Source organism: Calliopsis andreniformis, chromosome 12 (assembly GCF_051401765.1).
Source record: "Calliopsis andreniformis isolate RMS-2024a chromosome 12, iyCalAndr_principal, whole genome shotgun sequence".
Lineage (NCBI taxonomy): Eukaryota > Metazoa > Arthropoda > Insecta > Hymenoptera > Andrenidae > Calliopsis > Calliopsis andreniformis.
Genome location: NC_135073.1, coordinates 6579790 through 6603612, shown reverse-complemented (window position 1 = coordinate 6603612; position 23823 = coordinate 6579790). Strand labels below are relative to the sequence as shown.

The following is a 23823-nucleotide window of genomic DNA, read 5'->3' as shown; positions in this document are numbered from 1 at the left end:
TGTTAGAGTGTAAAATATTTTGTAACCAAGTGTATAGCTTTTTGCTCGTCATAATGTTAGAACTCGTTACCAGTAACGAGGTTGTTCAGTATAAGAGACACAGTTTTGAGGTTAGCTCACGCATCGACAATTTATACTTGTTTTGTCAGAGGAGAGATTGAAGGAAAACGAGAGTACATAACTGTATGGAAGGAATTAGAGAAGGTGGAGACAGAGACAAGGTTATAGCTAGAAAGTAGCGTAGTCGCTTTTTTCCCGCCATTAATTTGAAATTCGCGCGCTGTAGAAGCGTCATCGGCCGTGTCGAAAGGTCAGCTGATCTTCGGCGCCCAACTTGTCGAAGGTAATCTGCCAGCGGTTCAAACGTGTAAACGTCTGGAAAAGGATTCGATGATGAATGGCAAGGCTTTTTGTAGCATAGGTTATGTAGAACACGGGCTCACGCGGAGAAAGACGTTCGTGAACTTGTTTTCATGCGCCGGCGAACCACGTGTTTTTAAACCGAGCACGTGCCATTGGGTCGTCAGTTGTATATCATCCTTTTGCCGCTCGCGCGCTTCGTTTCGCTCGTAAGTAATTACGTTACGTTTTTAATCTCACCGAGTCGACGAGGAAAGCGTAAAATTTTACACCGGTACGCGGAACCATTCAGTCACAGTATCAATTTATTCATTTCTTTGCAGGATAGAATTGAATTTTTGCGTAATGCTCCGTTTCCTCGTGTGCATACCCACATAGGTACATACGTTATAAATGCAGGGAGCGTTATTGGAAATCGTTGTATTTTTATTATCGGTGTTCAGTTTTACGGTAATCGGACCTGTGCTACACGTGTGCGAAGTATACTCGGCGTATACTTGGTACCATTTTTAGGATCCTTATTTCTCTTACTGTTTAGGAGATATTGTGTTTGAGTTTTTTAGGATCCCCGTTTCTTTGTCTGAACTTAAATTTTTGAAATTCTTGAATTTGAAGGTTCTTGTATTGTGAAATTGTTATTATATCTACAGGTAAAAAAAGAAAAAGGTAGAAAATAAGGAATAAATAACATACTTAGGTATGCATTTGTGTTAAAGTATAGAGTGTTTTAAAACTGATCAGTTGAAATAAGAAAAATGTTATTTTTTCTGGAGAAAGCCATGTAGGTACATATATTATTGTTTGCAGTTATTGATTATGGAATTCTTGATTAATAGTAGCATTGCTATTCTTATTATTCGCTCAAATTATTTTGTATAATAATTTATCTTAGAGTTATGTTACTAGATTGATGTACACAATTTTGGGAGGAAAGTTTAACGATTAGAATTAGTACAAGTTATTAGTTAACATGTAAGGGATTAATATGTCGCTTAACATAATATAATAAGGGATATGCCGTTTTATGAGGAATATTTTATTAATTTTGAAACATAATATTAGTAGCAAATTGATTAGTGTTAGGAAGTTAAAATACTAACTGACGAGTTAGTGAGTAATATCTAATACAAGTCGAAAGTTAAAATACTTTTTAAAGTAATAGTTTATTGGAAAAGTTTATTACTACATTTTTTATACACCATAAAAAACTAAGACGACTAATAACATGAAATTTCATTTGCTACAAGAACACTTAAAATACGTGTAAAATTGTCTGACTAATGACTTTCTCTATTGTCAACGTGTATTAGATGAGACAAATCTAAGTCGCGCGTATTTTAGACGATTTTCCAGCAATTAATAATTGAAAAATGAAACTTAGAACGCAATTTTTTTACTCTGGACATATACAAACATAAAACTGTCTATAAGTTTAGAATTCTATAAAATACTAGGGGTAATAGTTTATATAATACTAATTGGAATCACCTATTCAGTTTTGTTTTATTTTCATTTGTCAAGAATATCAAATATACGATAAAACAATTTTTTATAGTTGTGGGGTAAGAAGAATCTGAATCTCCTTTGAAGAAACCCGAACGCAATATTACCGATGTTGGAATGTTAAGAAAGAAATTCAATTATCAGGAATGATTGTTTGGAAACGGGTGTCTGTGTTAATTAATTACGAATTTGATGGTTTAATTAAAGTTCAAAACAAGTTAGTAACTCGCTTCCTTTACGAGATTGTAATTGCGAAGTGTCACGAGACCTGCTTCGGACTGAGTAATTGATTAAAAGTTTAAAAGAAGTGGATTTTTTGTTGTATATGCAGTCGTAAAGAATCGGAATTACGAACGAAAACCTCGTTGATTATTTTTTCAACGTTAATATCTAACAAATTGCATACGAATGAAAGTTCTTCTAAATTTTATATACTTCAGAAGTTTGATTAATATTATTTCTAACAGGCTAATATTCTTTCTCAAAGTAAAGAGGAGTTTGTGAAATCCTAGTTATGTACTCCAATTGTGATTATAAAAAACTAGTAGTTTTTTATTGTTTTCGTTTGCTCACTATTTCACCATGTAGATACTTGTTAATTGCAATACGATACTTACAAATTTAATAATATAGTATATTCGATCAAGAACATTTTCTTACACGTTAAAAGAATGTGTAAAATTCGTATGTATATGTTTGCCTGCAGACCTGTACTACGACAGCACTGAAACTCACAATAAAACTATGGAAAAGAGAGAAGTTATATTTTCCGCTTTATATCCAAATAAAACTTAATTACGGTATTTCGTCGTCAATAATAATTCAGAGTACATATAATTACAGTATAACCTTGGCATAAAGTTGTTCACGTAGCATTAATTCCGTCCATGATCGTAAGAAATATAGTAATAGACTAAAATTATTTCAGTCAGGTACACATAATAATAAACGGTCTTAAGTAAGTTCAATTGAAATTGATCGATATAACGCTACGCCGCGATTTATAATCTGACGCAGGGGACAAAGAATAGTAAACCTGTAGGGTATTCGACAACAGATGCCAGAAATGATCAAAATTGATTCTACAAATCAAAATAGAACAAACAGCAAGAATAACGAAATTGAATTTGAAATTTCATCTTTCAGTCATCGATTACTAAAGATTCAACTAAAGTTCGCCTGGAGTGTCTCATTTGGGTATTTGGATGTCTCATTCTACTGCCCGCGTGCATTAGCCAGGTCAGGCCAAGCGACGTTAGTAGAATGAGACAGTAGAATATGTCTATCCAGACACATTTTCTGTGGACTTCAGGGCTTCTTTCAATGAATAATATTCCGGACACGAAGCTTCGAACTCGATTTTATCATTCTTCATTTTCGTCTTATTTTGGTATGTAGAATCTCTTTAAAATTTCTGATATTTATTAGTGATCATCTTGCATAATACATTAAAAATTGTATATTAAATCCAAAACCTAATAAGATAGGTGACTCAAATTTTTTCAGTGCTCTCGAATTTGCCATCCTTGAAAAATTCATTAATTCATAATTATAGCTGCAAAATAACACTAGTGTATGTTTGTAGAGAGAATGATTTTCGTTTTACAGCGCTTCAAACAAAAATTACAATATGCTGATGAATAATAAACATTTTTCTGCAACTTGACATGATCGCGTAAGGGGTTCAAGATGACTTACATAAAACTGTCTGTTTAATAAGACTTATTTTGTCTTGTATACAAATTTAGTACTAGGGCAGACAATTGTTTCAATTTGACTAGTACTCTGACAAAGAATTAGACCTCTCACACCAAGTTGACGACCCTTTTCGCTACAATATGGGAAAATTACGTATCCTAGATATAGTAATTTCACCAGTTGCAACTTTACTATTTCATTCTAAACTATAAATCCTTTTTATGAATAATACTTTATTGTAAATGTCAGATGAGACCCTAAACTTGTTAGAACATTCAATACCTTTATTGCATATTTATTTAGAAATATACAACGTTCTAGATGTTTGCATGACGAAATTGACACCACTTACCTTAGCAATTAAATACAACTTCTTACAAAATTTTTAATTCCTGCTAGACCATAAACTTACCCTAAATTCAAATAATACTATTTCTACTTGCGTCCCTAACACTCCCCATCACACGAGTGACTGATAACCAAAACCAATCAGAACAAAAACTAAGGTTACTCCTAAGGTTACCCCTAACTTCCCCAAAATTCTGACCCATAAAATCGATCCATAGAAGGAAAATGTCTCTCATTTCTTTCAACACCTGGCATAATTACTCTTGTTCGCGTAACCATTGAAGCGTACCAGTCACTCCGCAACCGTGACCAATGCATACGGCTATTATGAAAGCGGAAGCGTTATCGAAAGTCGATGCGTTACGTTCCCTTCTTACGCCACCGTAACCCCTGCATTTATTGACAAAGGTTGCTCGTACAATTGCACCGAGTCCTAATTAAAGTGTACCGAACCGGTAACGCTCTATTCGTTGATACGCCCCCCGCATTATCGCTGCGTGGCAGTGATAGCATCCTCGTTTACATTTACGACTGTCGATCCGGCGTTGGGCGGACTTGAACTGCCGCGATAAATCGGAAATGAATCTTTCGACAGAGCTTTCTCTATTGTTACTTGAATATTGAATCGATCCTGTCATCCGATGGACGTCGGCAACCGATAAGTTATAGCTCGTGAAATATGGTCGTGCGTCGCGTGTCGCGGTTAGTCGACGTGCGCGTTGAATGGTCAAATTAAACTTCGTCCCGATATCATTCGATCGATCGTAACGATAATCCGATAATGTCGGCAGTCATTATCGGTGGGTAATGATTATTTCTGGGCACGGTCTCAGGTTACCGTATTATTCCCGCGGAGAGAGGCTCGCGAGCGGTTCGAAAGGTGTGGAGAAGTTGCTGAATGGTTAGCAAATGACGCGTATGAAACGGTGAGAAACGGTGTTAATATCTGCAGTGGTATTGATATAGAGGGCACTTGTCCATATTTCTGTGTATGTCTCTGTGGTTCTGTATCTTCGGATTAAGATCAGTTGCACTCTGCTCTGCATTGGTGTATCACCCACAAAAAATTGAATTTGGAGTTATGAATCTAGTGTTATTAAAAATATTATAATTAATGATATTTTTAGTAATACTTGAATACAAATTTTTGAAATTTTTGAAGCCTCAAATTATTTCTACGGATTGTCTTACAGAACCATTGTTACTTTGCATTTATGTTCTATGTGTAATTTTCAGTATAATTAGAAACATTAATTTCTTAATATTATTTTTTGTATTACTAGCAAATTCTTTCATGGTCCCAGTAAAATACTCATTTCTGTTACTGTATTGCAAAATAATTGCAAATAAAAATGTTGTTTAACTTTTTTTTAACATTTCAATTTTACAACTTTAAACTCTACATGTGAAAGTATTTCAGTAAATTTTTGCAGAATTTTTTATACATTTAGAATGTGTAAATATCATGCTGAACTTGAAAGACCCAGTATGACATGTGATAGTCTCAAAAAAAACAGTGTATATTTCATTGTACATTGAAAAACCAAACAGTGTTTTCATTTTTTTTTCTTTTTTTTTTTTTTTTAATATTGTAGAATATGACAATTGGTAACACTAATTGTTTAGGTACTTAATCAGGCAGTAATAATTCTAAGTTTACCATAAAACGGATCAGATTTTCACGCAACTACTTTGGGTTTGTATGAAAAAAATATCGATTCGCAAGATGAGTAGTTGATTTCTAATAAAAATTCACGAACAAGTCGACTTAACGATTTACTCATTATTAAAATTAAAATTTTTTAATAATAATAATATTCTCTCATAAAAATATATGTTTCCTTGTTGACATTCCTGAACCAAATTATTCGAGGTATTAAACTTTTTGCTCATTCCGTTTGTATTTATACATATAGCAAAAAGTCATCCATTAATAATTAATTTTCATTTGCCAATCAACGATCATATTTGCACTCCAACTATAGTATTAATATTCATAATGTGCATGTGCATGTGTACGTGCATACTCACCCATATAATTCATCTTTCATTGAGAGAAGAATTGTTATTAAGCAGTGTGAGTGAGAGTCGTTTGAAACTGTCTGGCTAGTGAAAGGGATAAATGATACGCGACAGATCAGTTTAAAGGTTACACACGATTAAACATGAAAAAAATGGTTTGATTTACGTAGATATATCGACGCCTCATGAAATATTGCTATTGTTATGGGTAGTATCCAAACTAAAAAATAAAAGGGATGTAGGTAGTTTGAATGGAACAAGATAAAACTTAAGCAATTAAAAGGTCCAGTGCAAAAATTGGTCAGCTCCAGTTTTTAAAAATTTTGTAATAAATTTTGCAGAAAAATGTACACAAATGATCGTTTTTGCTCAAAAATTGCAGCTGGTCGGTTCTTGCATCGAGTCCTTCAATTAATCCTAAAAATAAAAATTATAATATTATACTAAATATATTTCAAAGTTTCAGACACTACTTGTTAATATTAAGCACGATATTATAAAATTTTGAAATTTCCCTTTTCTTTTATTCCATTTCATCGAAATGAGTTTTCGTCGTTTATTTTCTTGAAAGATATAGCTAAAAGTATTATTGAGTGTTTTATTATAATTATATTTTCACAAATTTTACTACATTTTATTGTAATTGGTAGAAGTACAAGTTTAAGAGATGCTTTAGAATTTAGAAGTTCAGTGGAATGAGGAAAATAGTGATTTCTCAATGACTCGTTTATACAGTTTTAAGATCGACGATAAATGTGACCGCAGTTCATAAATGACGCATAATACAAAATATTTTTGTGTTGCCTTGAGTGACTGGTAAACCGGTCAATAAGTGGAAGGTACTTCCCTCTCCTCTGCTAATACGCATGTCTTCGTGCAGCCAATTCGTTCCTTTTTAAATTAGTCCTCTTTAATGCTGTCGTATTTGCTTTAGTTTAGATTAACATTCCAACGTTAATCAAGATCCCTATAATAATTATATTTTTACCAGGATCGCTAATAAATAAAAAAAATTGACAGTGATGATTCTTGAAACTAGTTCTGGTTCCTGTGTCAAAATTAAGACAAAAAAATAAAGAAAATATTGCTTAAATGAAGTGTAGGTTGAACTCGTCCAATGTAAATGTATATCATTTTTGAGTTAGTGACGTAGGATATCGCAAGATGATAACATTAGCTGCAAAATTGAGAGGATGGTAATAAGGGAGCAAAGAAAGAATCGTTTCAAAGTATTTTCAGCAAACTTTTTAGTTTTCCTCTTTTCCAACTTTTTCTATGAGTATAGCAAGAGGAAACGAGTACCAATTAATTAGGAAACTTTATTAATATCTGATCGGATTGAGAGATTTCTCAATTTTTTGTAATTTATACTCCAGTTCGCGTGACTAACTTGTTCAGTCATGTGCATTCAAATAGTAGATAGGTAATTATATCCAGTATCGATGATAAATAAGAACCTTCTTATTTTTATGCTTTAATATAGAAGTAATTGTAGTATTTTATTCCTTTTTTTTCTGATGAATGACTACTTCCATGCCCAATGTATTATATGTGTCAAAGTATCTACCAAAAAGTGATCATCGCAAGAGAAGCCAAAGAGGCGTTGATAATTTGCTAAATTAAAGCAGACACTAAATAACCTCCATTTAGAGTGACGAAATATTCGTTCGGCTTCATGTTAAAAAATTATCTTTATTAGTGTTTGAAGCACAATTCTGTTCGACAAAGGTGAATATAAATGTAAGCATCATAACGATAGAACATCGTTTACAGAAATCTGGCGTCGCATGGCGTGGTGCCAGGGGAAAATCGTTGTTACAAAGGGTTGTGGAAAAAAAACACCTGGCATGGGCTCACGAAAATGTTGACCGTGATTGAAGCAACATAGTCCTTAGTGATGAGTTTCTCTCGTTGTGTTTGATTTCCTGGCAGACGAATTTAGTCCACCTATGGCGAGGTATTACTCCAAAGCAGTATAGTAAAGTCTCCATTATCTGAACATTCCGTCATTTCATTGCAATTTGATTAAATTTTTTCTATGTTTCTGAAGTCATTTCATCTTTGTGACAACTATTTTATGAGGTTTCAAAGTATCGACGGTTGATGGATCAAACGTTTAATTTCAGATATTGTTCTAAACAGTTCACTCTCATATTTCAAATAGAAGCAACCCCCCAGGGACTGATTTAGATTACAGTCAACAATTAATGTTTTATAAAAGCTTGTCTAAGTTTTATTTCAATATTGAAATTTTTTTGAAAAATGATTAATATATGCAAAAATTGTTAGCATGAACATATTTTTTAATTGTAAGGATATGACTTTCTTAAAACTAACGTTCACGTGCACGTAATGTAGTGAACAGTATGTAAGTATAAATTGATTTTTTCAGAAGAATTTTTTTTATTATTTTCTTTTTTTTTTGATAAGCTGTCGTTTAATGTTCCTCTAGATGCAAGGGAAAAAGTTAAGTAGAATATATGCGTCACAATAGTCACGAAAGGGTTGAAAGAAATATGCAACTTAGTAGACCAGAAAAATCAATAAACCAGAGCGCATAATTAAAGAAATTAATTTCACAACTCATTTGCGAATAATACTTCCAATAATAAATCCTAATTAACGAGTAATGAGTAACTCCGAATATGTACTTAACGATTTTTCTTCAAAAAACATAACTTTACGTAATCAACTTTCCATTATTTGTGAAAGGATGGCAAATTAAGATATCCACGATTCAGAACCAATTATAAAGGTATTTTTACGCTGAAACATTATTTAAGCGTTATCTTGTTCCATGTAATCAGTCGTGTAATTGATTGTGTACGATCACTGGCAAGGATCGCTTCTACATGTACCAATTGCACTTGCTATCATTTTCTTGTTACACATATTTGATATCGAATTTTGTAAGCGATGCAGGTTAATTTTGTATTTGAAATCAGACAGTCGACGTAGGTCTATAAATTGCTAGGTAATTTCCTAGTAACTGTGTGTATGTGCACGGAAATAAATCTAGTTTTAAACTCTCCCAACACGGCCGTAACAAACTCACTTCTGTAGATAAATAGGGTGTTCACTCGTTAATCGACCTAACAGAACAAATTTGTTTAATTGAAACTCGTTCTCTACCTAATAGAATAAACTTAATAGAATGTACCTATCTATATTGCAAGTTGTAAGAAAGCTGCGAAGGTTTGATTCATTCATTTTCCTAATGTATGTGAATGTTTTCAATGTATGTATTTTTTTCTTTATTGAAATTAGTGATAAAGTTCCAGTTTCATCTTTTACTTTGTCATACGATAATATCACATTTTTACAGTCATTAAAGTGTATTAAATTTCTGTTTAATACATTGACTGCCATGTCACACATGTACGAGTGACAAGTTTGACCCCATTGTAAGTAAAATTAATGTATACAATTATGAATGGCATTAATAAGAAATTATAGTGGCAGCTAACTAGATGAAGGAGACCACTCGAGAATAATTACAGAAATGAATTACGAATATTTTTTTGCTAAAGTTGGAGACACTGTTAAAGTGATTGAATTTTTAGTAAATTTAGCGTGGTAGTCAGTGTGTTAAACAGTGTTTTGAAAATGACTGAAATATTGAAAGGAGAATTTTTGTAATGTAGCAATTTGTTGGTTATGTATCATACTTAATTAAACTCACTTTGATGTTGCATATAATTAAATATGTTTAAGCTATACGTTACAATCTCTGTAATGACCTGATAGAACTTTTAGTAAATATGAAATATGGAGCATCTACCAAAATCAGTATGTTAATTTGCAAATTAAGAAACTGCACAGTAGCGATTAACATATACAGATAAAAGAATAACAATATAAGCATATTTTTCAGGTAAGCTCCATGATCGTAAAACCGTTTCTAAAATCGCAAACTAAAAAAGCCAACTCGGTACTTCCCTTTGAACTTCTTGCCAGAAAATATTTTAAGCATCAGCAGAATCCTGCGATTTGTCTTTCGCGATTCTGGCTGCGCCCAATTAATCGAATTGCCGATACATTCAAACTACTAGCGAAGGATATTTTTTGGCCGACTGTACACATTTGCCAGCTTTTCATTACGCATCTCTTTCATTGCCATAAATTGTGGTCGCACTTAATCTGTCTCTACGTCTTCCATAATCCATAATTCCACTTTAGCTCTTAGCCAAAACTCATTTAGCCATTTCCGTTGCAATGGATCGCGAGATCGGCAGATTAACGCATGGTTAGCCAGGATTGCGTATACCTTTTGTGGCTGTTCTAAAAGTTTCGGTCCTTTGGTAGACGAAGGAGAATACTTGGTCGACCGTTTCGTGACGCGAAACATTCTTTTCTCTTTTTCTTCCTGTTCCTCTCGTCATTCGTCTTTCCCTTCTTTTTACGCTCGCTTTTTATCCGCTCAACTTTTTCGCCTCTGGGGATCGCACGAATCGCATAGCCATGCATATTCGCAACTTTCCTGCGGCTCTCTGTTGGCGCGCCAACTTCAACCCTTCCTTTCGTTAATAAAGAACGGTCCATTTAGGATGTGCTATCGATCGCAGAAATGGACTGCAATTCGTCATTCTTGCCTCAGGTGTATCGGGAGTATTTTCTATTAAACCATTTTACCGCTCGATAATAAAAGCATCGGGATGTTTATTTTCGAAGCTTCTGTATTGGCTGAAATAGCAGCCAGATCCTAAAGCATATTGAGATCGGTGAATGCTTTAATCTCTGTGTGAAGTTCTCTGACATTAAGTAATCAGTCGAAAATAATCAAAGTTAATTGCCGAACGATTAAAGTAATAATGTCAATGGAAATTTAGTTCGTTCTTTGCTCAATGATAGAGTGGAGTTAGCATTCTGAGCTAAATCAATTCTGGGTACAGTAATTGTACTAATCAGACCTGAAACGAAATGATTCGAAATGAAATATGGCAAATAAGATTTCGAATGATGAGCTGTTTTGTTATTTATATTTATAGAATAATTTTTGAGAAGTGATTATATGGCAGGGAAGCTGAATCATTTTAGAATTAATTTACCGGTTGAGTGATTTCCAATTGAATAGCGGAGCATCATGAGTACAAAAGGCTCTGTTCTAAATGTGCTTAAATTAAAAATATATCCATTGTGAAGCTATAATTTAATTTATTATTTAATTCATTACTCATGTATTGGATTTTATTCTACGAAACTGGAGCGTAATGTCCTTAATTATAAGGCAAAACAATGTCACTCGCAGTTTCAAACAATTTGAGCTTAAATCTTAATTGAAATCCATAAAATAGAATTTGTGTTTTTAGCAGGAGAAGATGGAATTAAAAGCACTTTTTCTCTTGCAAAACAAGAATATAAAAAGACTTGAGTTCATCACTATCTCGAGAATCAGAACCTATTTTGAAACCAAAGATACATACATGGTGTTCGATTACAGGTGTTAACAATTTTAAAAGACCATTCTACGTAGTAAAATAAGACGAAAATAATCAAATGTTGTGTAGGATCTGTTTGTCAAATTATTAGTTGTTGAGAACACTTTTAAAATACGTGTTAAATGTGTCTAACGTGGGATTTAATCTAGTACTGGCGTGCATTACAATTAGTCAAGCCAGACACAGCAAAGTCAGTAGAATAAGTTCCTTGTCAGACACATTTCACGCGTATTTGAAGCATTTTTTAAAACAAATACAAACTCAAAGCGAAGCCTCGAACACAATTTCGTCTTATTTTAACACGTAGGATTATTCCTTAAAATTCCTGACACTTGTTGAGGAACACCCCTGTACATGACTTCTGTCGTTTAACTTCACGATCACAGATGCTACCTCTTAATATCGTTTTTCTGTTTGTCAGAAAACGCTTCCATAGTGGTCAGGCCATTCCTCGTTAGGAATTTTGATCGCCATCAAACCCGTGGAGCTCCCATTGAACTTCTTGCCCGCTTGTTCGCGGGTTTGTCACAGTTTTCACTGGAAACGTTCCGAATTAATCACGAGGGATTGTTTGAACAGACAATAGTAGTCATGGTAAACTCGAAGCGGGCTGAATAGAGTCCAGAGCAGAGGATCACGAAGGTTTCGGGCAATGTCACTGTACTAATTAGTACGACGTTCGTAGGCGGCCGCAATATTCTATCTTCACGAAGATGAGTGGCTTTACATTTCCGGCAATGAGACGTGCTGTCACATTACTCCTAGATAACTCTTGATAAAGACATACGTTTTGGCATATACACATGTGTGGACAATCGAGGATGAAATTAGACCAGCTTAATCAACTTCTGTTTGTTTTATAAGTATTATGATAGTGCAGTAATAATATAATATCGACTGTCCCATCTAATTTTGTCATTCAAAATAATTACAATACTTTTTCTCTTTAATGTATAGTCAAGAAACATAGAATCGGTCATATAAAAATCAGTAATTCACACATCGTGTCTAAGAAAGCAGCTCCTATTTGCTCTGACTGCAACTTAAGAATTGCAATAGACCACATATTGCTCCACTGTCATAAATTCGATAAATATCGGAATATTTTCAAAATCGAGCCACTGCTGAAAGATAACTTGTAAAAAGAGAATGGAGATAATTTCGTCAAGCTTGTAAAACAAACTGAGCTAATGTCCAAAATAGTCTAAAACAACTTATGGTCGCTAATAACCAAGTAGTTAATGCGACTAAAAACAGAAAGAAGAAGAGAAATATAATTTTAGGTATTTGTGCAGCTAGTGTTGCAGTATGTTTAATAAAAATGAATATTTTCTGTTTAATTTTTTAAACGAAAATTTATAGATACTAAAGTACTTTTAAATAGTTTTTAAATGAAATTGTAGATTATAGAACTCAGTTTCAAAGTCATTAAAATATACTGTTATTTAGCAATATTACACTATATGGCATACCAAGGAATTTCTTTTTTTTTGTAATATCTTGAATGAAATAATAAAACTTTGGCTGATAAATGTAGTTAATATAGATATAATATTAGTTTAATAAAGAAATTATCTTAACTATTCTTTGCTGCTCTATGTAAAATTAAAAATTTTTAATAATCCTTTTTTTGTTGAAGAAATATATTTCTTAGAGTGAAAACACTGTGTAATAGTTAATATCATAAAGTTGATGGGAACAGTTTGTATACGAAACATTTCGTGCATGTGAATTAATTATACTTTTAGCATCTTCATGTCAAATCACACGCAAAGTCCAGTAAAAGGATACCGAAAAGTAGCTTTTTACATCTTCACGAAACGCAAAAGATTTTCGAGAGTAGATCCGATAGGACCAAAGAGAATTCGAAGCGAAGTGGCCATAAAAGTAAACCAATCTGGTCGGACTTTACGTAGGTTTCGCTCTTTGCTAAAAGTTTCTCAGTAGATGGAGCGGGAAGGTCTGTGTAACTGAGGGTATTACCTACGTGGTGAGAACTCTCACTACTTGGGAATTATACGAATTTTGCTATTTATGTAGTTTCCAAAATATTATTCAATTTTTCTTAGAATATTTCAGAAAAACATTGAAAAAGAGTCTAATGTTATATACGCATAAAAATATGACAAAATAGAAATATTCGGTTATTAATTTCTTGCTGTTTGACTAAAGTGAAAGAAATTGTTCACGTAAATAACATTTGATTTGGGTTTAAAATATTCAAATTTTTAAATATTGAAATCTGTATATTGTAATAGTCTATTTTTGAAGGTTTTCAGTTTTTCAGGGAAGTAAGCTGCATAAGGTATACATGCATAGTATAGCTGCAATATTTAATTATCGTCAATGTTTTATAACTTCTGAAAGAAGGATACTGATGTATTAGTCTCATCGAGTTATATGAGCTACAAAAATTCTACAAACTCATTAGTAAGTGTGTATTACACTTGAAGAATTTCCTCCGAAGAATGTTTACATTATTCCCAATAATACCAACATATCCAAAGTTAGTTATTATTTTACGCAGCTTTTGAAAATATCTGAAGAATTCGGGAAACCTTACGCGTGAATCATTCTCAGCTTGAATAAAAATTCTCATAAAACTAATTGAACACAGAACGCGTTAATGATATACACATAAAAAGCTGGAAACCTCGGTTCAGTTATCACAGATAATGATCCAGCACTCGACAAATTATTTACCATTCACAGGATATTTTCACCGACGATCGTACCCTGTAATTGAAAAGATTTCGATCGTGGAAATGCGCGCTAAAAGGTGTTAAAGAGCCCCGACTCGTGTTGCAGAACTATTGGACCGGTTGATTGCGTTTTAATCATTCCCATGTATAAATAGTCAATCGATTTGGGAAGCTAGATACGCGCCAATTAAATGCAAATTTTCGTGATACCGATGTGGCACGCTATGATTCCGCAATATTGCAGGGGGTTCGCATAGGCGTAGAAAAGAGCGTGGACGATGGGGACAGGGGTCAAGTACAGTGGAGGGTAAAAATTAAAACACAAAACGCCTCATTTAGTTGGAGGTTTTAACGTATCAATATTTATGAACAAACGGTTCGACAGTTACGTGGAAGCGAATATTTGTACGGCAGAACGGATTTACTGGATTTGCATAGGACGAAAATAATGGTAATCCTTGCGTCCCTGTGCGGCTTTCTGTTAATTCGATGGTAACGTACGATCGATTTGGATCGAAATCGAAATCGAAATCACGGAGTCCGCCCAATTGCCGTCACAATCCGATCGCGACCGTCTGCTTTTCGCAAATATTTGCGCGTAATCGTGCCCCCGGGTGCGAGGACTTAAATTAAACTATTAATTATTCCGCTGGGTGGATGGTGTTGGCCGATTTCGAAGGTGAATCATACCTACCCTCGATTCTTGCGAGACTGGCGTTCTGCTACTCTACCGCGATCCACTTGAATTCATTGGATTATTCGGGTTGGTAGCAGAAGTGGTCCAGCGGCTCTGGTTTGTGTAGCAAATTTTCTTGCGTTCTTTTTGAGAAATTTTTGGTATTCTTCGTATGGAGGTTGTCCTATCTAACCCAGACCACCTAAATATATCTTCTAATTATAAAGATACGAAAAATATTTTATGTGTTACTGGAATTGTATCGAGAGACCAATAGAAAGACCTATTTTACTGTTAATATTACTTAATAAAACATTAATTAATTACTTATTCATATGTATAATAGACCACACACGTTAGTCCAAATTCAAGTTATAATTATTTACTATAGATCTTCTTATTGTATTTCATTATATTTATGCAGAAAAATATTTTATGAAACCGACATTCTTAAAGTTGTAGTAAAATAAGAGAAGACAGTCGAAAAATGGCATCTATGTTATTAATTAAAAATAAATCACAGGAATATCTCGTATACAACATTCTATTTAACAAGTCACTGTGTAGTTTTTTAATCACTTGGTGAGTACAATAAACATCTCAAATACAATGTTTATCGTACAGTTGAACATACAAAATTGGGACTCTGATTACAAACTATGTCATCGAAATCGGAATCCACAAAAATGAATGAACCTTTGGATCAGCCGAATCATCCTACATTTTCCAAATACTCATTTACAAATCTCAGTGCCATAGGCGTTCCACTTTGAAAGCCAGCACAGGATTTGAGCCGAAAAAAGCATTGGGTAGCACTATGGTGTTCTCATAGATGAAAATACGGCAGATGAATAGTATTCTCGCACTTTAGTGATTTCATGGGCAGCAAGATAAATAAAAAGCGATGAAAACTATGTACCGTGGCGCCTAGTGAAAGCTGACCTGAAACTTATTGCATTCTACTTCTGTGGCTGATGGAATTGCAAAAGATTGTACGGATAAGGTAGAGTGCCTAATAAACGATTTTCGTTTCGACGAAGTCCTTTGTTCGACGTAACTATCCTAGGACGCGTATCATATACCAAGATCACGTAGAGTCCCTCCGCTCTTCGTGTCCAATAACTAGCAGCGCAGGGGAATAGATAGAAAGACGTGCGTCGTGCTACTTGATTTTACAACTCGACAAGTTAGCCGCGAAACTTTCCAAGGAAGCGCTTCGAGTTTACCACTTTCTGTCCAAATCAAATTTGACTTACGCTAAACTTATTTCGTAGAGACGAAACGGGGGACTGAAAAGTACGCGGGGACACGGAGGAAGGGTCACCTCGGAAAGAGGTGTACGAGAAGCTCTCGCTTTCGATTTTTCTTTTGTTATGGAACAAGAGAACAAGTTATAAAGTATGCATCTCTTGGTATCTGAGAACAATACATGTTTCAAAGTAGAAAAAGGTTCAAGAATGGCACTTCTGAGGCTTCTGAAATTGGTGTATCGGAAAAGAAGTTACAGTTTGGATAGCTGTATGAAGATGCATATTAAATTTGAATCTTCGAATTCTAAGAAACAGATCTTTCTACTAAAATTAAGAAAATTGCATAAGTAATTAATTGTAAGAGAGGTTTTATTTATCCGTTAATGAATAAATAATAAGAGGATTAGCAATTGAATGTTTTAATATTTAGGTGTTTGAATATTTGAACATTCGAATATTTCGAAATTTCAAAATTTGAATATTTGAATATTTGAATATTTGAATATTTGAACATTTCAATATGTCAATATGTCAATATTTCAATATTTCAATATTTCAAAATTTCAAGATTTCAAAATTTGAATATTTAAATATTTGAAAATCTGAAAATTTGAAAACTTGAAAATGTCAAAATTTGAAAATTTGAATATTTAAATATTTGAAAATCTGAAAATTTGAAAACTTGAAAATTTTAATCTTTGAGTACTTGAATATTTGAATATTTGAATATTTGAATATTTGAATATTTGAATATTTGAATATTTGAATATTTGAATATTTGAATATTTGAATATTTGAATATTTGAATATTTGAATATTTGAATATTTGAATATTTGAATATTTGAATATTTGAATATTTGAATATATGTAAATTTTAATAGAGTTACTTCCACAGTTATAATATCTTTCCAAGTTCAAGCTTTTAGAACTGTGAAATTTGCTCATTTCTGGATTCTCAGACACTCAAAAAGATTTGTTTCTACATTATGACTATATTATGATATGTTAATATAAAGCTAACGATTGTTGCGTTTATCCAGTTAAGTACATCTCATAAAAATTCTTTTTCAACGGTTTTATCGCAAATCCGTTTTTCTTTTGATATGCTCTTCGTAGTTCCTTTCCATAACCATTGAATATTCACAGACGAGCCAACATCAGTCGAAAGGTTACAGTAACTACACGAACTCTATTGTATATTTCACCATCTCGTGTTGGTAAGCGTAACGAAACTTGTTTGCGCAAGAACTCTTGACTCTTGAGTTCTGTATCAGAAACTCTTTGATATTACAGACTCCTATAGTTGGAAGTTTAATAATTGCGCGAAAGGAATCTTATTTGCAACTGTTGCTTCGGATTCCTGCTAAATGCTCCTGTAGATGCAAATTTTAAAATAGGAAATAACTGTCGAAAGTTGTCGTAGAAGTTTAATAAGAATAAGAAATTATTGATAAGAATATTTTTATACAGCTTCGAGCTTATACATTGCCATTCAAGTAGACCCTGGTACATGCTGTGGAGTATAACCAAGGTGAAATAGAATTTCTAATCATGTATCTATTAAGTTATTCCATGTTGCCAACTTATTCACAACAGAAGATCCCAGGTATTATCATAGAGGAAACAGTATTAGTGTAGTTCAGTAACTGGGATTAGAATTTCAATGGGAACATCTTAGAAATCTTAATATTAGTATATCATACCATAACAAGTTAAAGACCTAAACTGGTATGCACTTAACTTTGAATCCGTTTACAATGTAAATTTGAAGAATTCATTAATAAAGCGCTCCCGACTTGTGTTTATATTCGTAATATTTGGATAAGGCATCAAGGTTTTGTTCTTGTTATTATAAGGAAGTGCTCTTGGTTTCTTGATTCGTTAAATCTCTAGAATCTCTTGATAAGTTTTGAGCACAGCTGTCTAGCCCACTTATTTTATTAACTATTGATAAACTACATCTTCAGCTAGTCAATTTTCAACTTTTATAGACGTATATTGTATGTTAATAAACATATTTAAAAATGTATATTCATTTTTCATTACGTTTTTAATGGTGCAAATACAAATTGATTTCCAGTTGTTAGTTTAAAATAATTGAAGATCGTAGTAGGTGTTTAAGAATATGTACACACAATTGGGAGAGTGAATTCAAGAGATACAGAGACGATGAAAAGATTCCTATTACAGGTGGTTTTATATTTCTATAATTCTCCTTAAAACGTGAACTAGTACAGCCAGTTTAATTCATTATCGGTTACTCGATGTCAGGAATTCACATCAACGTTTAATGTATGACCTCGCTGACTGCAAACACTTTCAGAAGGTTCTATGAATAATTTTAGCCTGTTCTCTTGATAAGAACAGTACACGTCTGAGTTCTAATAGAGTTCTGTGGTAGTTTGTCCTTTAAGTGATAATGGCACATTACACAAACGCAGAAGTGGGAATTCCTTTAAAGACAAACTTGTTCGAAACTGTTACGCTGACTTTCCCTGTAACGAGAATCGTTGAAATACAAAACCGTCTGCAACTGGAAAATAACATCAGACAGGAAAAATGTATACTCGAACTTTTTCCATCAGTCCTTTCACCCGAAGTCGCTTTTGAAGTAATATCCGTGTATTTCGAAGATGTATACAAGATATAGCACTATTAAACTGACAATATTCGTTTTTGTAAATCAAGTTAAAGACTTTAGTTTAAAATTGCTACATGTTTTCATACAAAAATAAGAAGAATAAGGGGGACTTGAGACACAGAAATCAGTCAGTATACAGTAATTGGCTCTCTTACTCTGTGTTTCCAGCACTTAGAAATCACTGTTGAGAGGTACCAATGAGCAGACAACTAATTTGCCTGAATCTCTTAACATCTTGATCAGTCAAATAATTTCATTGCAAACTATATCCCCGAGCAAACTACCTCCTACAATATTAATTTGGCGTGCAGGAGTCACGCAATCGGATCTCAATAGTAAGAGCTACACGTATGCAACAGTATCTAATAATCTGCTAATAATATAGTCCCTACAAATATATGGTTTTGACGTACAATTTTCAGTTTAAAAATGCAACGTGTGAAATCTTAAATCACACATCAAACTTCATCTTAATGTAATATGCTAAAGGTTAAAGTAAAAAGACTTGTGTTTCTATTAGCTATTTATTCAATGAACTTTACATCTATTGGTTGTGTGGTTTGAGACTGTTTGTGAAGGCGTTTGTACAATTTTTCGTTTTTTCGAATGTTGGTGGTAGGATGACTTCTTTTACGTGATTGAGGGATGGCTACAAAAGAGATTACCTGGCCACACTGTGTTGTAAATGTCTCTTACAGCTGCTTCATTGTTTTAAGTAAAACTTATTAGTAGGAAATTATGTTATGACGTGAAACATGATTATTTTTAACAGATATGACACGGTACGGTAAAGGAATTGTAGGCTAGTAACATAAAAGAAGAGCTCAGAACAAAAACGTCCTTTGTCAATTTCTCTGTTTTCCAGCAGAGTAACAAAATACTGTAGCATCTCTTATTCTTGTTTAATTAATTAATTAAACTGATTAACAAAATATTCATCATAGTATTTGTATGTATTGCGTTTTCTATAGGTTAGGTTCCATTATATTGTAAATTTCTAGTCTGATCACTAATTTCTACTCTGGTCCTACATATTTCAAGAACATAAATGGTCATTCATTGAGAGTGATAGTTCCTTGAACTTAAATAAAATAAGTTATCTGTAAAGTAATGCGAAAATCTTTAAATTTAGAGTACGTTCAATGTCACTAAGTATGAAAACTATATCGCTAAATGTGCCCTTCGTCTTCGTTTGGAAGCATCTCGGAAGAAATCCAATTTTGTATGACATTCTCGCATGACATAAATTGGCCTCCGAGGTCGTATGATTTAACTCCTTTGGACTATTTTTTGTGAAACTACGTTAAATCTCAGATCTATGCCAATAAACGAAGAATAATTGAGGACCTTAAGGACAACGTTACTCGTGTTACTACTGAAATTAAGAAAATAGAATCTCAGTTGTACGAGAATATAAAAAATTAGGTCTCTTCCGAGACGCTATCAAACGTAGCTGCGAAGAACATTCAAGCGATATTATTTTTCGTGCTTAATGCCACTGGATGTATTTCAAATTTGAATACAGATTTTCATAATACAACTTGTGACAAGACATACATACAACTTATTCTATTTAAGTTTAAAAAGTTATCATTCTTAATAAAACACTCTGTATTAGAATTTTTCTACGTAATGTTATACGAAGACTGGGTACACGAATATGTTGACGCACAGTAGATCGAAGATACCTCAGTAAATACTGAAATAGAGGATGTAAATCGAAGACGTGTTTCCAGTACCAGTTCCTCCATTAGTCAGCTCGCAACATGAACTGGCTTCGAAATCTAGGCAGGTGATGCACTAGGTAGCTCGATACCAGTGCCGAGGTACGTAGCTGGAACTGGAGGGCACGAAGAGACGCGCATTCGAGATTCTGAAATCGAATCGATTGGTTGGTTCTCCGGGACGCCCGCTCGCTCGTCTAATCAGATCCTGTTTGTAGGCGGGCCATGATCGAGCCCTCCAGGCTGGAAAATCGAAGGGTCGAAGGCATATATCCGACGACCTGGGCGCGCTAACGGAATAAGAGGTTGCTTGTACGCACTACACAGTAGCGTAGAGAGTCCGTGAGTAGAGACCGTGTGCCTTCTTCCTGTTCGCTGCTCTCGTGTGGCTTAATCGAATTTTTCCTCCCTTCCACGGAACAATAGATAGAAATGTAAGTCTTTTGTTCAAACTTGCTTTTACGAAGAAGTAGGTCATACGACTGAGAATTGGTTACACTGTAATCCTATGTGGATGCTTTTTCTCCAGTTTATTTCTGTTATCACTGGAACAATGGTAAGAATCATTGCTGTTGCAACAAAGTGGTAACGTAGCTTCTTAAAACATCATTCCTAGAATATTGTAATTAAATTTTGTACGATTAATGAGTGGTGGTCTATCAATCAATTCATATAGATCAGACACAGGTAGCTTCGTTTAGGTTTAGGTGAATCATTCTATGTGGATGCTTTTTCTCCAGTTTATTTCTGTTATCACTGGAACAATGGTAAGAATCATTGCTGTTGCAACAAAGTGGTAACGTAGCTTCTTAAAACATCATTCTTAGAATATTGTAATTAAATTTTGTATGATTAATGAGTGGTGGTCTATCAATCAATTCATATAGATCAGACACGGGTAGCTTCGTTTAGGTTTAGGTGAATCATTCGACTGACTAATTACAGTATTTACTCGGAAAACGTTTGCAATTCGGAATCGCTGATGACCTTATCATGAGGTGGATGCTGTTTTGAGACCCATTCATTTGTCGATCAATTACTATTCATTTTTTTGATGCCGTTTGCTTCGCGTATTTTCTACGAATGCTGGGATTTCGTCGAGTATTCATCATGATGGGAAAATCGAACGTTCAACGAGGAAGCACTCATTTCATTATGGGATTAAATAGGTGGGATTAGGTTTTTACAAAACCATCGATAGACTGAATTGATGCACAAAATGTATTGAAAGGACGTACTTGCTATCTGTTAATATATCGGCTTTCAGGCTACATGATACAGTACAGATATTAGGTAATCTCTTGTCTTGTGACAATTCACACTTGTGGTACAAATTATGTTGCAAATATTAAAGTAGATATTCCAAAATTTACCAAAACTTAATGTGTGTTCACTTATTTCTATATTTTAATCACCTCTTCAGTGGGCTAACTCTAATAAAAGTTTATCAATTCATTATTTCATTAATCCTGCAGTGCCTTTTTTGTATTAATTCTTAACATTTTTTATTTTCATCACATGACACTATCACTTGCGTACGAGTCGTATGATGGTTAAGGTATCAAGATATTTTTTAAATTATTTCCTTTAAAATAATTGAAAATATGATATGAAAAATATTTCTCTTGAAATGATTTCTATCTGCTTCTACCCTTATACTACTATCATTCCTATAGTAAAAATAATAGCAACGTTTATTATCCTTAAATTCTCCTATGTTATTTTACCTTACATTTATTCTACTTGAATCTTGTGTTCCCATTATCCTGTGTTATCTTATGGTTATATTATCATCATTATTATTCACATTTACGTCACTGATACACAGTGCCATCACAACATTTCAATCTAGAGAAACCTCGAGAATATCAGAACAATGTCTGCTAGGTAGATGTAGATGCGGTTATATAGCCTTACCCTGGAACTTGTGTTACAATCCCCAATATCGTTCAGAACGTTCCTATTAACCGTTATCGTAGTAAATTCGTGTTGCAAGTATTCGCACGCATGGCGACACGACGACCTGTTCGTGTCATGAATTTCGATATATCACCTAGCGAACCATTTTGAAGGAGGTCGTCTACATTCTACATACCGATAGTTCGACATCAGTTGATTTGATTATTCACAAGATCATCGATAAATATCGATAATATCGATAATATTAATGATGAGTCGATATATTGAATATTGTTCAAATTCGCTGTTGTGAATGGGCTAATTTAACGTGTAATACTTTGTAGAGTTCTGTGTATGTGGAATTGTGGGATATATTCATGCCATTAGTAAAATATAAATATTACAGTATTTCAGAGATTAATAGTTAACTTATACAAGGTGAATTACGTAACTGTGTCACCTATGTTTCCTTATAAACTGTTTATTGTATGAGAAAAATGTTTCAAATCCTCCTCCTTGGTATGTTCCTCTCAATACCAAACAACTTTTATTTGAAACATTTCTTGATGTAATAAATAGCTCACAAGAAGATTCAGGTGATACAGTTGTGTGAGTTACCCTGTATATTATGAAACTTACTCCAACCTAGGGTATATTAAAATCATTACGATAGAACAGTTTCCAGAAAATCTTATTTTGGCTGTGCCACGTTGTCAAACGTTATTGAAGGGACGTAATAAATAATGGAACGGTGGAACGATGTAACAATTTTTTGATTGTTTTCTATTGTATCGAAAATACTTCGTTCAAAAACTATAAATGCGTTTCTATGTTTTTCTTCCAAATAGCAGTACTCTGTCGCCCACGGGTCCATTTTCTTCTTTTTTATTTACATTCACGAGACTGTTGTTGTATTTCTCACTCCAGTTTCAGTTCATCGATCCAGTAGTGCACGAGCAGAGTAGAAATGAAAAAGTGAAAAAATGTTGCTTTTTGTATTCGAAACGGTTTGCTTCATGGTCAAATTACGAGAAATATATGGTATGACTTGACAAAAAAATATTCAAAATAGATTCTACAATTCTGATATAGAATCGTACCTAGATCCTAGTTGATCTAGTATTTCTACTTTTAATTTATCTTTGTGATTCGAATCATTTCACTTTCTTGTTTCAAACACAGCATTTGCATTGCAAAATGTTCAGTAACCAGAACATGTGCTACCAGAACGGTAGCGATATCTTGTGTAGTTTTTAATAAACTATTTGAGGAGTTAGGTGTGCATAATTTCGCCATGATGTAACAAAATTGCGTAGAAAATTTATAAATATAATAAAAAATGATAATTTCAAAAACAGTTTTGAAAACAAATTTTCTCGTTTGCAAAAAAATGTTCTCATTACTAGATTGCCACTTATTTGAGCCATCAGAGAGACCAGTCCCTCTAAGTACTGAATCTAGCGTTTGTTAATAAATCGCGGAATTTTATAATAATGTCCATAGAGTGAGAAATCGACGCTTACATTGGATGGTTGGATATCAGTTCCTTTTGTGTTCTCAA

At 33.6% G+C, this 23823-nt stretch overlaps 1 protein-coding gene across 1 annotated transcript in view; it reads left to right on the top strand.

Moving 5' to 3' along the window:
• Invadolysin (leishmanolysin-like peptidase, invadolysin) overlaps positions 1-23823 on the top strand; it is a 274526-nt gene that overhangs the window by 8102 nt on the left and 242601 nt on the right. The gene's annotated exons all lie outside the window — the stretch shown is intronic.